Raw genomic sequence first — 13,140 nt, 5'->3', positions numbered from 1 at the left:
AAAACTACTTGAGATTGGAATTTAGAATAAGGAAATAAGGCAATTCAATTTCTTTTCACACACAAGTGAAATCTTTCCACATACTAAGTATATTACATATCTTCAAAAGGATTGATTGAATGCTATGTCACATTCCTATCTTGGAACAGAAAGTTTTTGTAAGATCCTGGAGGTCTAGAGGGAAATGATTCCATACTCTTTATATGTGTATTCTGATGAAAGCAAGAAGAAAAGGAATTACAAGCTGAGATCAGTTATAACAAAGCCACTTCAGAGAAGTCTCGTGAGATATGGAGTTAGCCTTTTTGCTCCAGAGTTTGTGCAACCAATTTTGTAATGAAAGAGTTCTTGTTATGTACCTGCTCCACAGAACTGTAGAGAATACTTCTGCTGTTCCACAGCAGAGCTATTTGACAGGGTTAAGCGTCCACTGGCATTTTAAAGTTTTTCAACCCTGAGGACTGATACATTCTGTTATTAAGCAAACCATGTTAAACCTGTACTGAAACTTTGCATTTTCCTGATGTTTTGAAAACATCCAAACCTACTCAGAAAAAAATAGCCAAATAAACTCAAGAAATTATGCAACAGGAAAATATTTAGGAAAAAAATAAGGTCAGAAACCTATCTCTGTCCAAGGATGATTGGAAGGTTTGGTATATGTAAGTAGATAACACAAAGATTAAAGATGCTGTATTTATACTGTGCATTGTCCATTTCACCTTCTCACATTTGCTGTCCATCCTCCAAACCAGAAATAGTGCATGGTACTTCAGGAAATACTGTGAGTGAAAATCTGTGGTACAAATCTGGTGTACAAACCAGTGCTTGTACAAACCTACGGCATAAACATAACATATCGAGAAAGATCCAGCACTAGTTTATCCTCTCATCAAAAGGAATTTTATTTTGATGTAAATGTGTTAATTTCTACAGTGGTGATCTTCGTATAACTGGAAGGTGAGAGAGGCAGTGGTAGAATGCCAGCTTTTCGGAACAACCACTTCTTAATGACCATTTCTTTACAAAAATGTATTAAGTAGAATATCAAGGTAATTCTTTCTGAACTGAATAGGAATTAATATCAGCTTTATTTCATCTCTCTGGGGGATAGATTTTTAATGAAATTTTTTGGAGAATGCGGACTCTGATTCCAGCTGAGGCTTAGTCAGCCATATTTTAACTGCAAGAATTTTTAGGAGATGTAGCCTTGAGATTATATTCTTATTTTTACAGTTGGGGAACAATGCTGATTCCCTAAAGACAAAAGGAGAGCGTGAGGATCTAGGGAGAAAAAAAAAACACCACAAAGGCTTAGAAAATTGATTCTTTTTCTCTTGCAGACTCGTAATTTAAACTTTAATACTGAGGGAAGAGAGACATCAGGCACACCAGCACATGATTTAGTTGTACAGGTGTCAGGGTTTTTTTTTTTTTAAGTCATTTCTTCTATCACTGCTTCTGTATCCATGGACTCACAGCTGTGTCAAAAAAGAAAAAAAGTCCTTTCTGATGAGACCAGGTGATGAAAAAAAAAAGGAATAAAATAAAGTAAGAGAGACAAATAAGGAGTTTTCAGAGAAAAGGGAAAAAGCTAACGTGAGTGTTGCACTGGTGGTGGTCAGACCTGAGCTCAGCCTGGTAGAGGTTGATACCAGACACAAAAAAATAGGAAAAAACCTCTTTTGTTTTTTAAACTTCCCACTCATTGGGAGTATCAATACACTTTGGCTTTATGAATAAGCAATAAAGAAAATGTAATATATTTGAGGTTTAGTTGATCAATGTGCTTTCAGAAGTGTCAGAACAGAGTCACATTCTTTCCCTTGTCAACCACTTCTTTGATTTGATTTTGTATATATTTTGCAAAACAGATTCAAGTGCAAATCTGGAGTAGCAGTTAGAGTCAATGCCATATATTAACTCTTCATATCTCTTCTGTACTTGTTGCAGAGGCTCTGAACAAGAAATGACTGACTGAGAAACTGGGTGCTGATAACACTGAGGAAGCCATGGTGATTATAGAAGAGTTCTTGCAGATACAACCTGAAGATAATAGATGCTGGAGGACTGGGTGCCCTAACAGGCACTTTGCAGGACTGCTGGTGGCACAGGTACAGGTGTCTGCTGCTGACAAGGCAAGAGGACATTTTCATCGTAGAGGGAGTACCATAATGTTTAGTTGGCTATTCTGGTATTTGTTTTGTTCACTCTAGGAACTTAACAAGGAATTCAATTGAGTTACAGTGAAAGTTTTTTTAGAAATCAACTTCTTCCAAAGAGCTGCTCCAGAAATGCTTGGAATTTTCTGAATCAAAACTATTTCACTGCAGAATTCTTAAAAAATTTAGGTTCAGCTATTCATCTCTGACACAGCAAATCAGAATGGAGAAGTACTAGAAAGCATTTAGTCATAAAATTCTTCTTCAGTGAAAAGTTTATGTAAATGATCTCAGACACCTTGTTGTTCTCTTCAATAATCACATGTAACAAGCAACTTTCATTTTGCAACTGGGGATGTGTCTTCTGATTTTTCTTTAAATAGCAGGAAAAAATGTTTAGTTGCTTTTCAACTAAGAGGAAAGTGCGATCATGAAGTCTCTCCCACTGGAAATTAAAATATGTTTGTAGTTTATTCTTTAGAACTAAAACTCAAGATTTTTTTGTTTCTAATATTTGTATACATAGATGAAGAGTAGATTTTTTTTTTTGGTATGTATTATACTGCTAAGCTTGTGATAAACTAGTTGCCTGAAAACAAATGCTGATTATGCATGCGTGTGAACTTTGAATTGCAGTTAGTTGGATTATACTGATAAGGTCTTTATCCTAAGGTTTTAAAGAACCTTCAAGAACAGGGAAAGTTTCTTAAAAAGGAAAACCATTATAAATCTCTGTCTTACCCTTCTGTTTAAAACCTGTTTGTTTCTCATATGGATTTGATAGCTTAAATATCAGAAAGATTTACCTGCGTTTTTGCCGCTATGCTAATTTTCTTTAAAGGAATATAAAACAATTGATCATTAGAAGAGAGTTTTACTGGGCAAAATGCCAAGTTATATCGGCAGTATGAAATGGAGTTCTTAAAATATTTAAAACACTATTCACTTAACTTTGAAGGTCTATAGAAAGGCCATTTATACTCAAGAAGGAAAGATAAACAGATTCATTTCTATTTTCTTCTCAGAAATGTAAATGTATATCGGTTTTGAAATTCTGGCTGTCTCCTTGTGAATTTAGAAGCCATAAAATTAAAGTCAAACATTAAACTTTTATGAAGAGAACAAATTAGAAATCCCCTAGTAATAACTGAGCTATCACTACTGTTCTCAGTCATTTTGGCTGTCAAATAGGTGTCTGTCTTTGTCTGCCAAGGAACACATTTAAAATTTCGAAAAAACTTTTTTCTTTATCTCTGGATATAAAGTGTGTATCAGCTTATGTTCAATATTAGTAATATCTGGACAGTTGGCTAAAAGAAAATATTTAGATGTGAGTTATAGTCCAGAAACTGTTCTTTAAAAAGTAGTTTGCTCTAATTTATGATCTTCTCATTAACATAATTGTTTTTTAAGTACTAGTATTGCCTAGTCTAAGGGTTTTTGATTCTGTTTGATCACATCAAGAATATGGAGAAGAGAAAATGCAAAAGCTTTTCACTACTCAGTACTTTTTCCTACTTTTTGGTATGTTTTGCTGCTAAATTTAGCACTCAAACTGTACAGACTGGAAGTACTTCTCCATGCCAGTCATTACCATGTTCTGGAAAACTTGAGAGAGCAGGAGAAAAGGAAGAACACAAAGACTTGTCTTGTATGGTTGACAGTGTTTTCTATTCAAAGCCATGTCTGAGTGCCAATTCAGAACGTGAAATTTTGGGTGCTTTTTAATTTAATGAACATTTAAATGGCAATATATGTATTTTTTTCTTCTAAAAAAAGGTAGTCCAGCCCCACTTTTATTCACAGGAGTGTATCCTGATAATAAACTGGGTGGCCATGGAGTACTAGATTTTATAGAGGCATATCTGTTTTGTGTAGTAGATATCAATACCATCTGTTGACCACAATTTTAGATAAATAACTTTGGTGTCTAATTAGCATTAGTGTGCATTCAGAAGAGAAACCGGCAATAGTGTGGAGTTATTTTAAAACATTGACTATCAACACTTTAATAGGGTCCCTGTCCATTGACGATTAAAAACACTTAAGCAGAAATTGCAACTAGTTGGAAAAGTAGTTGATTGAGACATGAAGTGGCTAGTCACATAAACTACTAGTATCTTTGCAGCTTTTAGAGCTTGCTGAAATGAATATATTTTAAACAAGGAAACATAAGTGTGTTATAATGGAAGTCATCACACGGGAATACTGACTGTTTTTTATTGGCCAATTAGTCACCCTTTTATCATCTATTTCTTAAGATACACTGATCTGATAGGACGTACAGCAACATAATTTGCTGAAAGCTTGAATGCTTCCAAGAAGTTTCTTGTAGAATCATTTTTAACTTAATTCTTTTATCAATCCTTCCTTGCTTTTAAGTAACATATTCTTCAATATCAGTTGCAGGGACCAGGTAACATGAAAGTTCATTCTTTCTTTTCAGTATAAAAAAAACATCCTAATATCTAGAAAGATTGTATAACAATAACAAAACCAACCAAACAAGCAAACAAAAAAAAAGGAAGAAAGAAAAAAATGCTTGAAAAGCCACAAATCTCTTAGTTTCAAAATGTTTTCCCTGATCTGAAAATTGTTCACTTTCCACTGGGGAGGTGACTCTCTAAAGCCTTGTGAAGTCTGCAGTTCTCTAATTAATACTTTAATATCTCACATTGGGAAATTTACTACTTATTGCTAAGATTTTCTGCTGAAATGATCCACCTTGTCTGCAATTTATGTTGAACTCGTCACTACAGAATCAGTCGTGGTGTTCTTTCAAGCTTTTTTTGTTTTAGAGGAGGCTGGAATCAAGATTGTTCATGTTCTGATGAAAGTACAGAAGGAACTTGATGGTACTGTCTCATTGTTTTTCATAGAAGTCAGCCCATTTCTCTTTGTAGATTTTTATAATTGAAATTTCATTAGTCAAATGCTATGTTGGAAACCCAAAAAGAATCAAAAGGCTATCAAGTGTTTCTCTATCTGAAGGTCAGAGTTGTTTTATTTTATTTTACTTTGCTTTAGAGGTTTTCTAGCTCAATAGAAACTGCTTTCCAAAATGCAAAAATGAAAATGCAAATTCATCTCTTGATGATGAAGGATGAACAAATAAGTTCTTAATTTTTTAATCATCCATATTAATGGTGTTCATTTGGCATGCACATAATGGTATTTATCAAAGCATGTGAAAATACTTGACAGACCCTTTATTGAGCCTCTTAACGCTTCATAGGATTAAATCTGTCTTCCAGATAAATGTACTACTACTAATAATAATGTGAGAAATACTTCTTCTTACTTCTTTCTAAGCTATAATCAAGATTCTGAACTCAGTCTGGAAAAATAAAATGCTTCTGGTGGTCCCTGTTTAAAGTCATCTGAAGTGAAATGTGGTGATGCAGTTAGTAGATAAGATCTGAATAGATGACACTTTTTGTACGACAAATGAAAATTAATTCACTGTGTGACCTATTTAGAGAGCTCGCTGTATGGAGGGATCGGAGGGTAGGGAGAGGAGTTTGTAAGCGGTAGGGGAGAGAACGGGAGTGAATCAGATTGTCAGTTCATACAGAGAAATTCTTTTGTATTGGAAAATGGAATATTCCAATGGAATAGCTAAGTACTCTAGGCAATAACGAAACTAAGGGAAAAGCTGAACTCTTTAATTACTGCGAAACAGATTATGTTGTTGAGAGTTTGAGAAATTTGATTTCACCCTTCTGGTTCGGGGTTCCTTGGCATCTGGCCTTGCCCATTCCTGGGCTGTGTAGTCTACTTGGTGGTTTATTGCTGTTAATGTGATCCTAACAATAAGCTTCTCTGAGGCTGGAGCCGTTTAATCCTTTTTCAACAGGACACTGAGGAGAAGTGACTGAGGAATGGGTTTGAAACACTCTTCTGAGCTATAATCTCTACAAATACACTGTGTAACGGTCTGTAAGCCCGTTCTTTAATGCTGGCTAGAAAACTAAAACAAGATCTCAGAGAGGTGAGGCAGTTTGCTTACCTAAACTTGAGGAAGACTAGAGAGTCAGGGTTAAGACAACAGAAGCAAAAGACCAGGGATCCTGCACTGACTACAGATGACTGATTTAGAGTGCTGAGTGAGGATTTGGGGAAACTGCGGGAAGCATTCAAAGAACGTGTCCTGTTCTAATGAAGGTGGCACTTTTATTGCTTGGATATTTACTGGTAACACAGTAGACATGAACAAGTTCATTGTGGAGGCCAGTTTCTTATCTCAGAGGAGGCACCTTAGGTGTAATGGTCACTGCAAAGGTAGGGGAGAGCAGATTGAGCATGTGAAGGCTGAAAGGCAATTGAAGAGAAATAATCATTCGCAGTTCTAAGAAATGGAAAAGAAGCAAGAACAGCAAGAAGATAAGCATACTACCTATGTTTAGATGTTCTTACTTTTCTTCTAGAAGTGTTTAAGTGTCTCTCTCATCCTTAGATTGTATCTGGGCATTGGTGAGACTTGTTACCAGGATAAATATTTTCCTTCTATACCTAAAGTGGACACGTTACCAGCGTTGCAGGCGGCTGTCTAGCACACATCAGAACTGACTGCAGGCCCAGAAAACTTGAGCTGTTTGGGGAATTTAGGATACTTTGAAAGAGAAAGAAGAGGCTGACAAGTCTTCTCATATGTAAATGTTTACTTCTGGCTCCATAAGGCTTAGGATAAGACAAAATAGGTTTGATTTGTAGGGAAGATGATTTGTGTTCCATACGAAGGAAAACTTTTTTTCAAAAAAGGATAATTAAACAGAAGGAAATAACTTCCCTGGGGAAATTATGAAATCTCTCCTTTAATAGGAACTTCTAAAAACAAACATCTGTCAGAGGTAGTCCAAGTCTATCTAATCATGCTTCAGTGCAGGAGGATGGACTGTGTCAGTCTCCAGATCAGTTCCAGCCTTACTCTTGTGATTCTGTGACATCGTGGAGTTTTTTTCCCCCTGACTGCACAAAAACATCTGCGTGCTCCAAGCTTGTAATTAAAACATCTGCTGAACAAAGCAGGGTTGTAAATTTCAACTCATATGAGACACACAATTAACACTATCGATGTGCTAATCGCCATCCGCTGCAAACTTTTCCTGAGAAGAGTTTCTTTTTACAATACTTTAGTTTATCAGTCACTAATTTATAATAATAATTTAATTGCTTTAGTATTTGCCCACTAATTTAATAATCACATCTTGCCCTTTGGCAAATATTTCATATGAAAACCAGTTACCCTCAAATAGTTCTTCTGTCATTCTGACCCAGTTATTTTGATTCCTAACTGTCTTTACTTAGTAGTTATACAAATAGGATTTTCATACAAATATAATCCATTTCTATTGTAATGCAAAAATAAGTTGTTTGACATTCAGTGCCAGTTGCCTGGCTTAGTGTCTAATAGTTATATGCCCACCAGCCTCTGAATTTGCTGTTATTTGATTGCTGTTAGTTTTCATTCTGCTCTCTCTACAAAGGTAGAATATCTGATGCCTCCTGAATTAGGCACTGCGGGATTCATTTCTTCTTTCCTGACAGACTGCTCATGTTTTCTTTGATCAGAAGAACAATAAAATGGTCTATACTTTTTAAAAACATACAAAGGTAACATTTTTAAATGGTACAGGCTCTGTCCCACAATTTACACGAGTTATTTTCAATAAAGCATTATTATGAAAGTAATAAGTAAAGTCATCATATATCATTAATAATTGCTGTAGAGAGCGATGTTTCTCTGAAAACATGATCTTATAAAATACGTTTCACCATTTTCACGTCTCAGGAAGACATTCATTCCTAAGAGAAAAACTACATGGCTTTCAGTATGTTTGATCATTCAGATCATTCAGTTGGTGAGTGTTCTGCCTTGACAGTGGAATATTTAAGCACACTGAGAAAAAGAGAAGAGAGAAGGGAAAGGGGTAAAGGAAAGAGGGAAAATGAGAAAAGGAAAAGGAAGGAAAGAGAAAGGAAGAGAAGCTTCTTCCTAACTCCAGTAAAGTACTGGGCTATTATAAAGAAGATTCTTACCTCATCAGAGTCAATATTCATGTCTTGAGTCTTGCTGCATAATAATAATATATATAATTAAGGGAGGGCTTGCAAATTATTTCTGTTGGTTTAACAATGGTGAGATTTAAACTGACTTCCATGGGATCAGAATCAAGTCAACAATGAGCTCCTGTGTAAATATATTTCCAACTGAGAAAGATTAAGAGCTCATAATTCAGTGTTACTGTACATGTCTAATACAATATTTGCATTATTTCTGGTAGAGTATGTGATAATATTTGCAAAAAAAAAAAAAACAAAACAATCGAAATAGATACTACTTCTCAACTGTTGAGTAAGTTCTATGGAAATACTATATTTTTCTATTGCCAAGCTTAACAAATGGCTTGCTTTGATATTCGCCCTTTCCCGCCCTCATCAAATGCATTGCACGTTGTGGGTGTTTCTTCCCCACTTCTTTTAGAAAGAAGACATGGAAGACAGGTAATATGGGTAATACGGGATAACTAAGTCCTGATGAATATTGAATGTGGACTGTCATAACTTAGTTACTGTTCCTACTACTATCTGTATTCTGCCAATATCTGACTCTAAAACAGAGAAAAAGTCGTCAGTCACGCTGACATCTTGTAGCCTTGTGGCAACTTGAAAGTTTATGGTCTATGAAGACACAGCAAAGAAAATATTCTCATGACTCTTATGAACTCCGACTGCTGTTCATAGTAGGACTATCAGAACTGAACATGACTTCAGTGTTCGTGAAGTTGTTCTCCAAATCACTTCTGCCAGATGACAGTCAGTTTGTGTGCTGTTTCTCCAGAACGTAGCACTTCTTTCCTGGTAAAATAAATGCCATCAAGCCTTGTCCTGCAGCTGAATGCATTTGCCTATCTGTTCTGGTGCCTGTGAAAGACTTGGTAAAATATTCCAGAAACTGGCCCCATAGTCAAACATAGCTTTGTTTTCTAACCCCATTATCCTACTTCAGTGCTGCCACTGATACCTTTCCGCTACCTGCAGATGAATGTCCACAGCCACTGAGTATGTGAAAATGTGAATCACATTTTTCTGTTGGCATTAGCGGCTTTCCAGTAAAAATATTTTTATATTCAGGCAGCCTTTTGGCCAAATGTATTTTTTGGAGTATGCTAGGGAATGCAACTTGCAGTGTTTGATGCTCATTTAATGGGCTGGTAAAAGACTTTTCACTCCCTATCTGTTTTTTTTGGAGGGGAAGAAAAGCCTCAGTATCCTATACTTAGCCAAATACAGATGTGATGATCTGCCTGAGAAATAATTGGGTTATTTCCCTGAATAGTCTTTGTATCAAAGCATCTGAGAATGCATACACCTTTGCAAGGAAGAAACAGCCCTGGAAATCTTCTTTTTATGCTTTTAGCTAGAAGGCTATGAAATTAATAGAGATTGAAAAGTTTTTATTTTCTGGTGTTAGAATTATTTACCAAAATCTCTGTGTTTCACATAGCATAATAGACCACTATTTGCTGCAAGACTGAAATAGACCTTATAAAAACATAGGATAAGGCTTTTTTTTTTTTTCTCTTATTTACTAGTATTTTGCTATGGTGATGAACACCTAGCCTAGAGCTCACCAAGCATATAACATACTGACTATATGGAACAGTTGGAGAATGGCACAGATATTTTTAAGCTAAACTGCTTTTGGTGAGTTACTGTTAAAGGTCAAATCAGCAGATCCATTCTACCTAAAGTATCTTGGTGCTACAAACTGAACCTTCAGTGTCTGTCGCAACCTTTAGTAGAGACACTCACTGCATTTGCCTAGAAGCCGATATATTCTGTGATGAGCAGAATCTTAACTCCCACTTTTGGCAAAACCATTGCAATTTATTCTTACTTACATGACTACAGTGAGACATCCAGCTAAACAAAATGATAAAGCACACAAAAGGTTTTTAAAAAGCATTAAAAAAATCTGTTATCATTGTATGCATTTAATAGCTTTTTCCAAAAGGGGATGTTATGGGCAGCAAATGAGAGCATTGTTGTGTAAATGTAGAAGCATACTTTTCTCAAAATTAAATTATTTAATGTTAAACTTCATAACTTACGGACAGAAAATGGTAAATTAGTATGCCGTATGCATATCATAATCAGCTGAGATAGTTAATTTTGTTCACTTTAGTAAACCTCCCTGTATCAGTTGTATGTGTCAAGGCATATAAATACAGAAATATTAGTTACATTTTAAGTGTATATTCTGTTATACATTTGTTCCAGAGAAAATGGACATCACTGTTTAGAAACGTGTAAGTTTGATATTTATTACACTTTACTCCTTAAAAATGTCTTTGAATGTCACTTTCAGTTCAAAGAAAAGAATTTCTAAGCTTTTCCATCTGGAAACAGCTTGCTTCATATGATCAAAAAGACATATTTATATACTTTGATTAAGTGGTCCTTTCAAAATAGCAATGTGAGTGATCATTCAAGAACTGTAAGCAAGTTAAGTTTTGCATATGAAAATATACTTCTGTGGAGGAAATGAGATTTTTTTTAAAAAAACCAATCGTTTAGAAGAAGTTTTTTATTACACTTTTCTTTGTACTCTTGTTGCTAAGTAAAAGCTGTTAATTGTAGCTCTTCTGATAAAACTGATAAGAATGTAAATTTATGAGGTCACAATAAACTATGAATGGTTAAGGACAGAAAAAGTTGAGTGTTCAAAAATAAATGGAAAAATCTGTTTTAAAGAAAGTGAAGTAAATATGAGTCATACATTAAAAAGTTTCCAAAAGTAGTATAGGACAAATCTTGCCCTTGGAAGCATAAGGAGGTCTCCTGTTGAGCTCAGTGATGCATGTGAGGGCAAAATTTGACTTAATGTGCCTGAAATGTGAAAAGGAAAGTTTAAGAAAGAAAGGGCATTAACTTTGCTAACCTACAAGGCTGTCACGCTCCTCACCTTTTTTCCTCCTGATGAGCAAGCTTCCAGAACAAAAACTATTCCTGCTCTGTCCTACTTATTTCAATGGGATTTTTCATCCTTATTTTGTTCAGGAATTAAGTTCTAAACATTATACTGGATGATGTATATATTTGTGATAGTTTAACTATTTGGAACTACCTCCTTAAGAAGCAGAAACTTATTCAACACTTGTCTGAGTAGAAGCCGCTTATTTATGAAAGATGTGGTAATTTTTCTGTTTGCTTAGATCTTATGAGTCTACAATAATAAAATATCTAAAAACTGATGGAAAAGATGATTACCTGAATTCTAAATTCGTAATCTTAACTACCTTGTGGCTTTGAAAAAAAAGGTATAGCTAAAGGGAAGTGAGTATATGCACAACAGATAAGACATCCAGCTCACCCGTTTATCAGGTTTTTTTCCTTTCCAAAAGGAGTTCGGCTAAGAAGTTCCAATGATTTACAAGAACTGAAATCCTGAAAATAGAAGAGGATAAATAAATGCCTGATCTTTGCTGTACAGTAGCAGGCAGAATTTATATTGCATGTGGGGTTTAATTAAATCTGAAATCTTAGGGATTCAACTTTTCCCGATTCTGAGAGAGCCTATATTCACAGACGCCTTGATAGTCTGGCTGCATAGTGTGGTCAAGGGTGAGGAGCACTTTCTTGTTGTTCCTGTAAAGGGAGTTTCACTTTTGTGAGAGATATTATATATATTGGGCCAGAGGGACAGTGAGAGATTGTGGGTAAGACTATATCCAAGTACTTACATAATTTAAAGTTAAATTGTATTCTGTTATTTTATTTATAAACACCTAGCTTCTTAGCACAAGATATTCATATATTTGCCTCTTGTATCCACAGCAAGTGGGGAGGGAGAAAAAAGGGAGAGAATAAAATCTGAATAAAAATGCTAAAATGGTATTTTAAACAAAGAAAAGTGTATTATTTAGGCACGGAGAAGGGTTATAGACCTTTACATCAATGTAACATTAGGTCTGAGATGTGGAACAAGTAAGATTAGGAACATCAGAATTAGGAATCCATAGATACTAAACTTGTCACCTTTTGTGCATATACCATATGATAGAGAATTTGATTACCTGCCTCCTTTCATTATCTGTTACCTGAACATCACAGGGGAGTGGTAAGACCTGATCAGACAGGGGCATCTCTGCACAGTTTGGAGATACCCCAGTCTGCTGAAACTGGGAAAGCATTTCACCCAATAGAGATACCCAAGTCTGCTCATCTCTATTTCTTTTCAGTAGCACAGTTAAATTCAAAAGAATTAGAAGGCAGGAAAAAATAATCAGCTCTCTGAATCTGAATCAGCATTTCAAAATCTACAGTGCCTATTATGTATGCATATATGACAAAAGACCAGAGCGGAAGGGAAGGAGAAGGAGGCTGAATACATTGGTGGTCTCATTTATAGTTTTTTTTTAAGAGCTTGGTAAAGAAAAGGAGAAAGGAGGAGGTAGAAGAGGCAGAAAAATAGATGAGGAAAATGAATACTTCAATTGCAAATTAGAGATGAAATGCCTCATAGATACTTATAAGTAGAGTTGCTGGGAACCTAAATTTTACTTTCATGATTTTTTAAGTTTTCAGGTAGTCAAGTGATAGCAGAGAACTTGTATTCTAAAGAAGACCTATGAGAGGAGTGTTAATAGAGTAAGTACTCTAACCTGAGTCTTACTGTTCTGAAGCTAGTGTTCTCACTACTAACACACTTTCTTCCCAAACTTACTCTTTTTTTTTGTAAAATAATGTACAATGCTCTAACAGTAACTTTAGAAAAAAAAAATAATCAGTGAAACAAAAAATAAGAAATAAGTCCTCTCTTTCAATACCAAAAAAAAAAAAAAGAGGGAGAACATGAGAAGAGAGGGAATACTACCATGCATTTAACAAGTTGCTATGTTGAAAAATGGAGAGATTATTTACAAATGAATTTGTCACTACTAATCTTGTATCCCAGCTAGCAAACCTTACATTA

The sequence above is a fragment of the Charadrius vociferus genome, unplaced genomic scaffold (genome assembly GCF_000708025.1).
Source record: "Charadrius vociferus isolate BGI_N301 unplaced genomic scaffold, ASM70802v2 scaffold199, whole genome shotgun sequence".
Taxonomy (NCBI): domain Eukaryota; kingdom Metazoa; phylum Chordata; class Aves; order Charadriiformes; family Charadriidae; genus Charadrius; species Charadrius vociferus.
Note: the sequence above shows the minus strand (reverse complement) of the source record.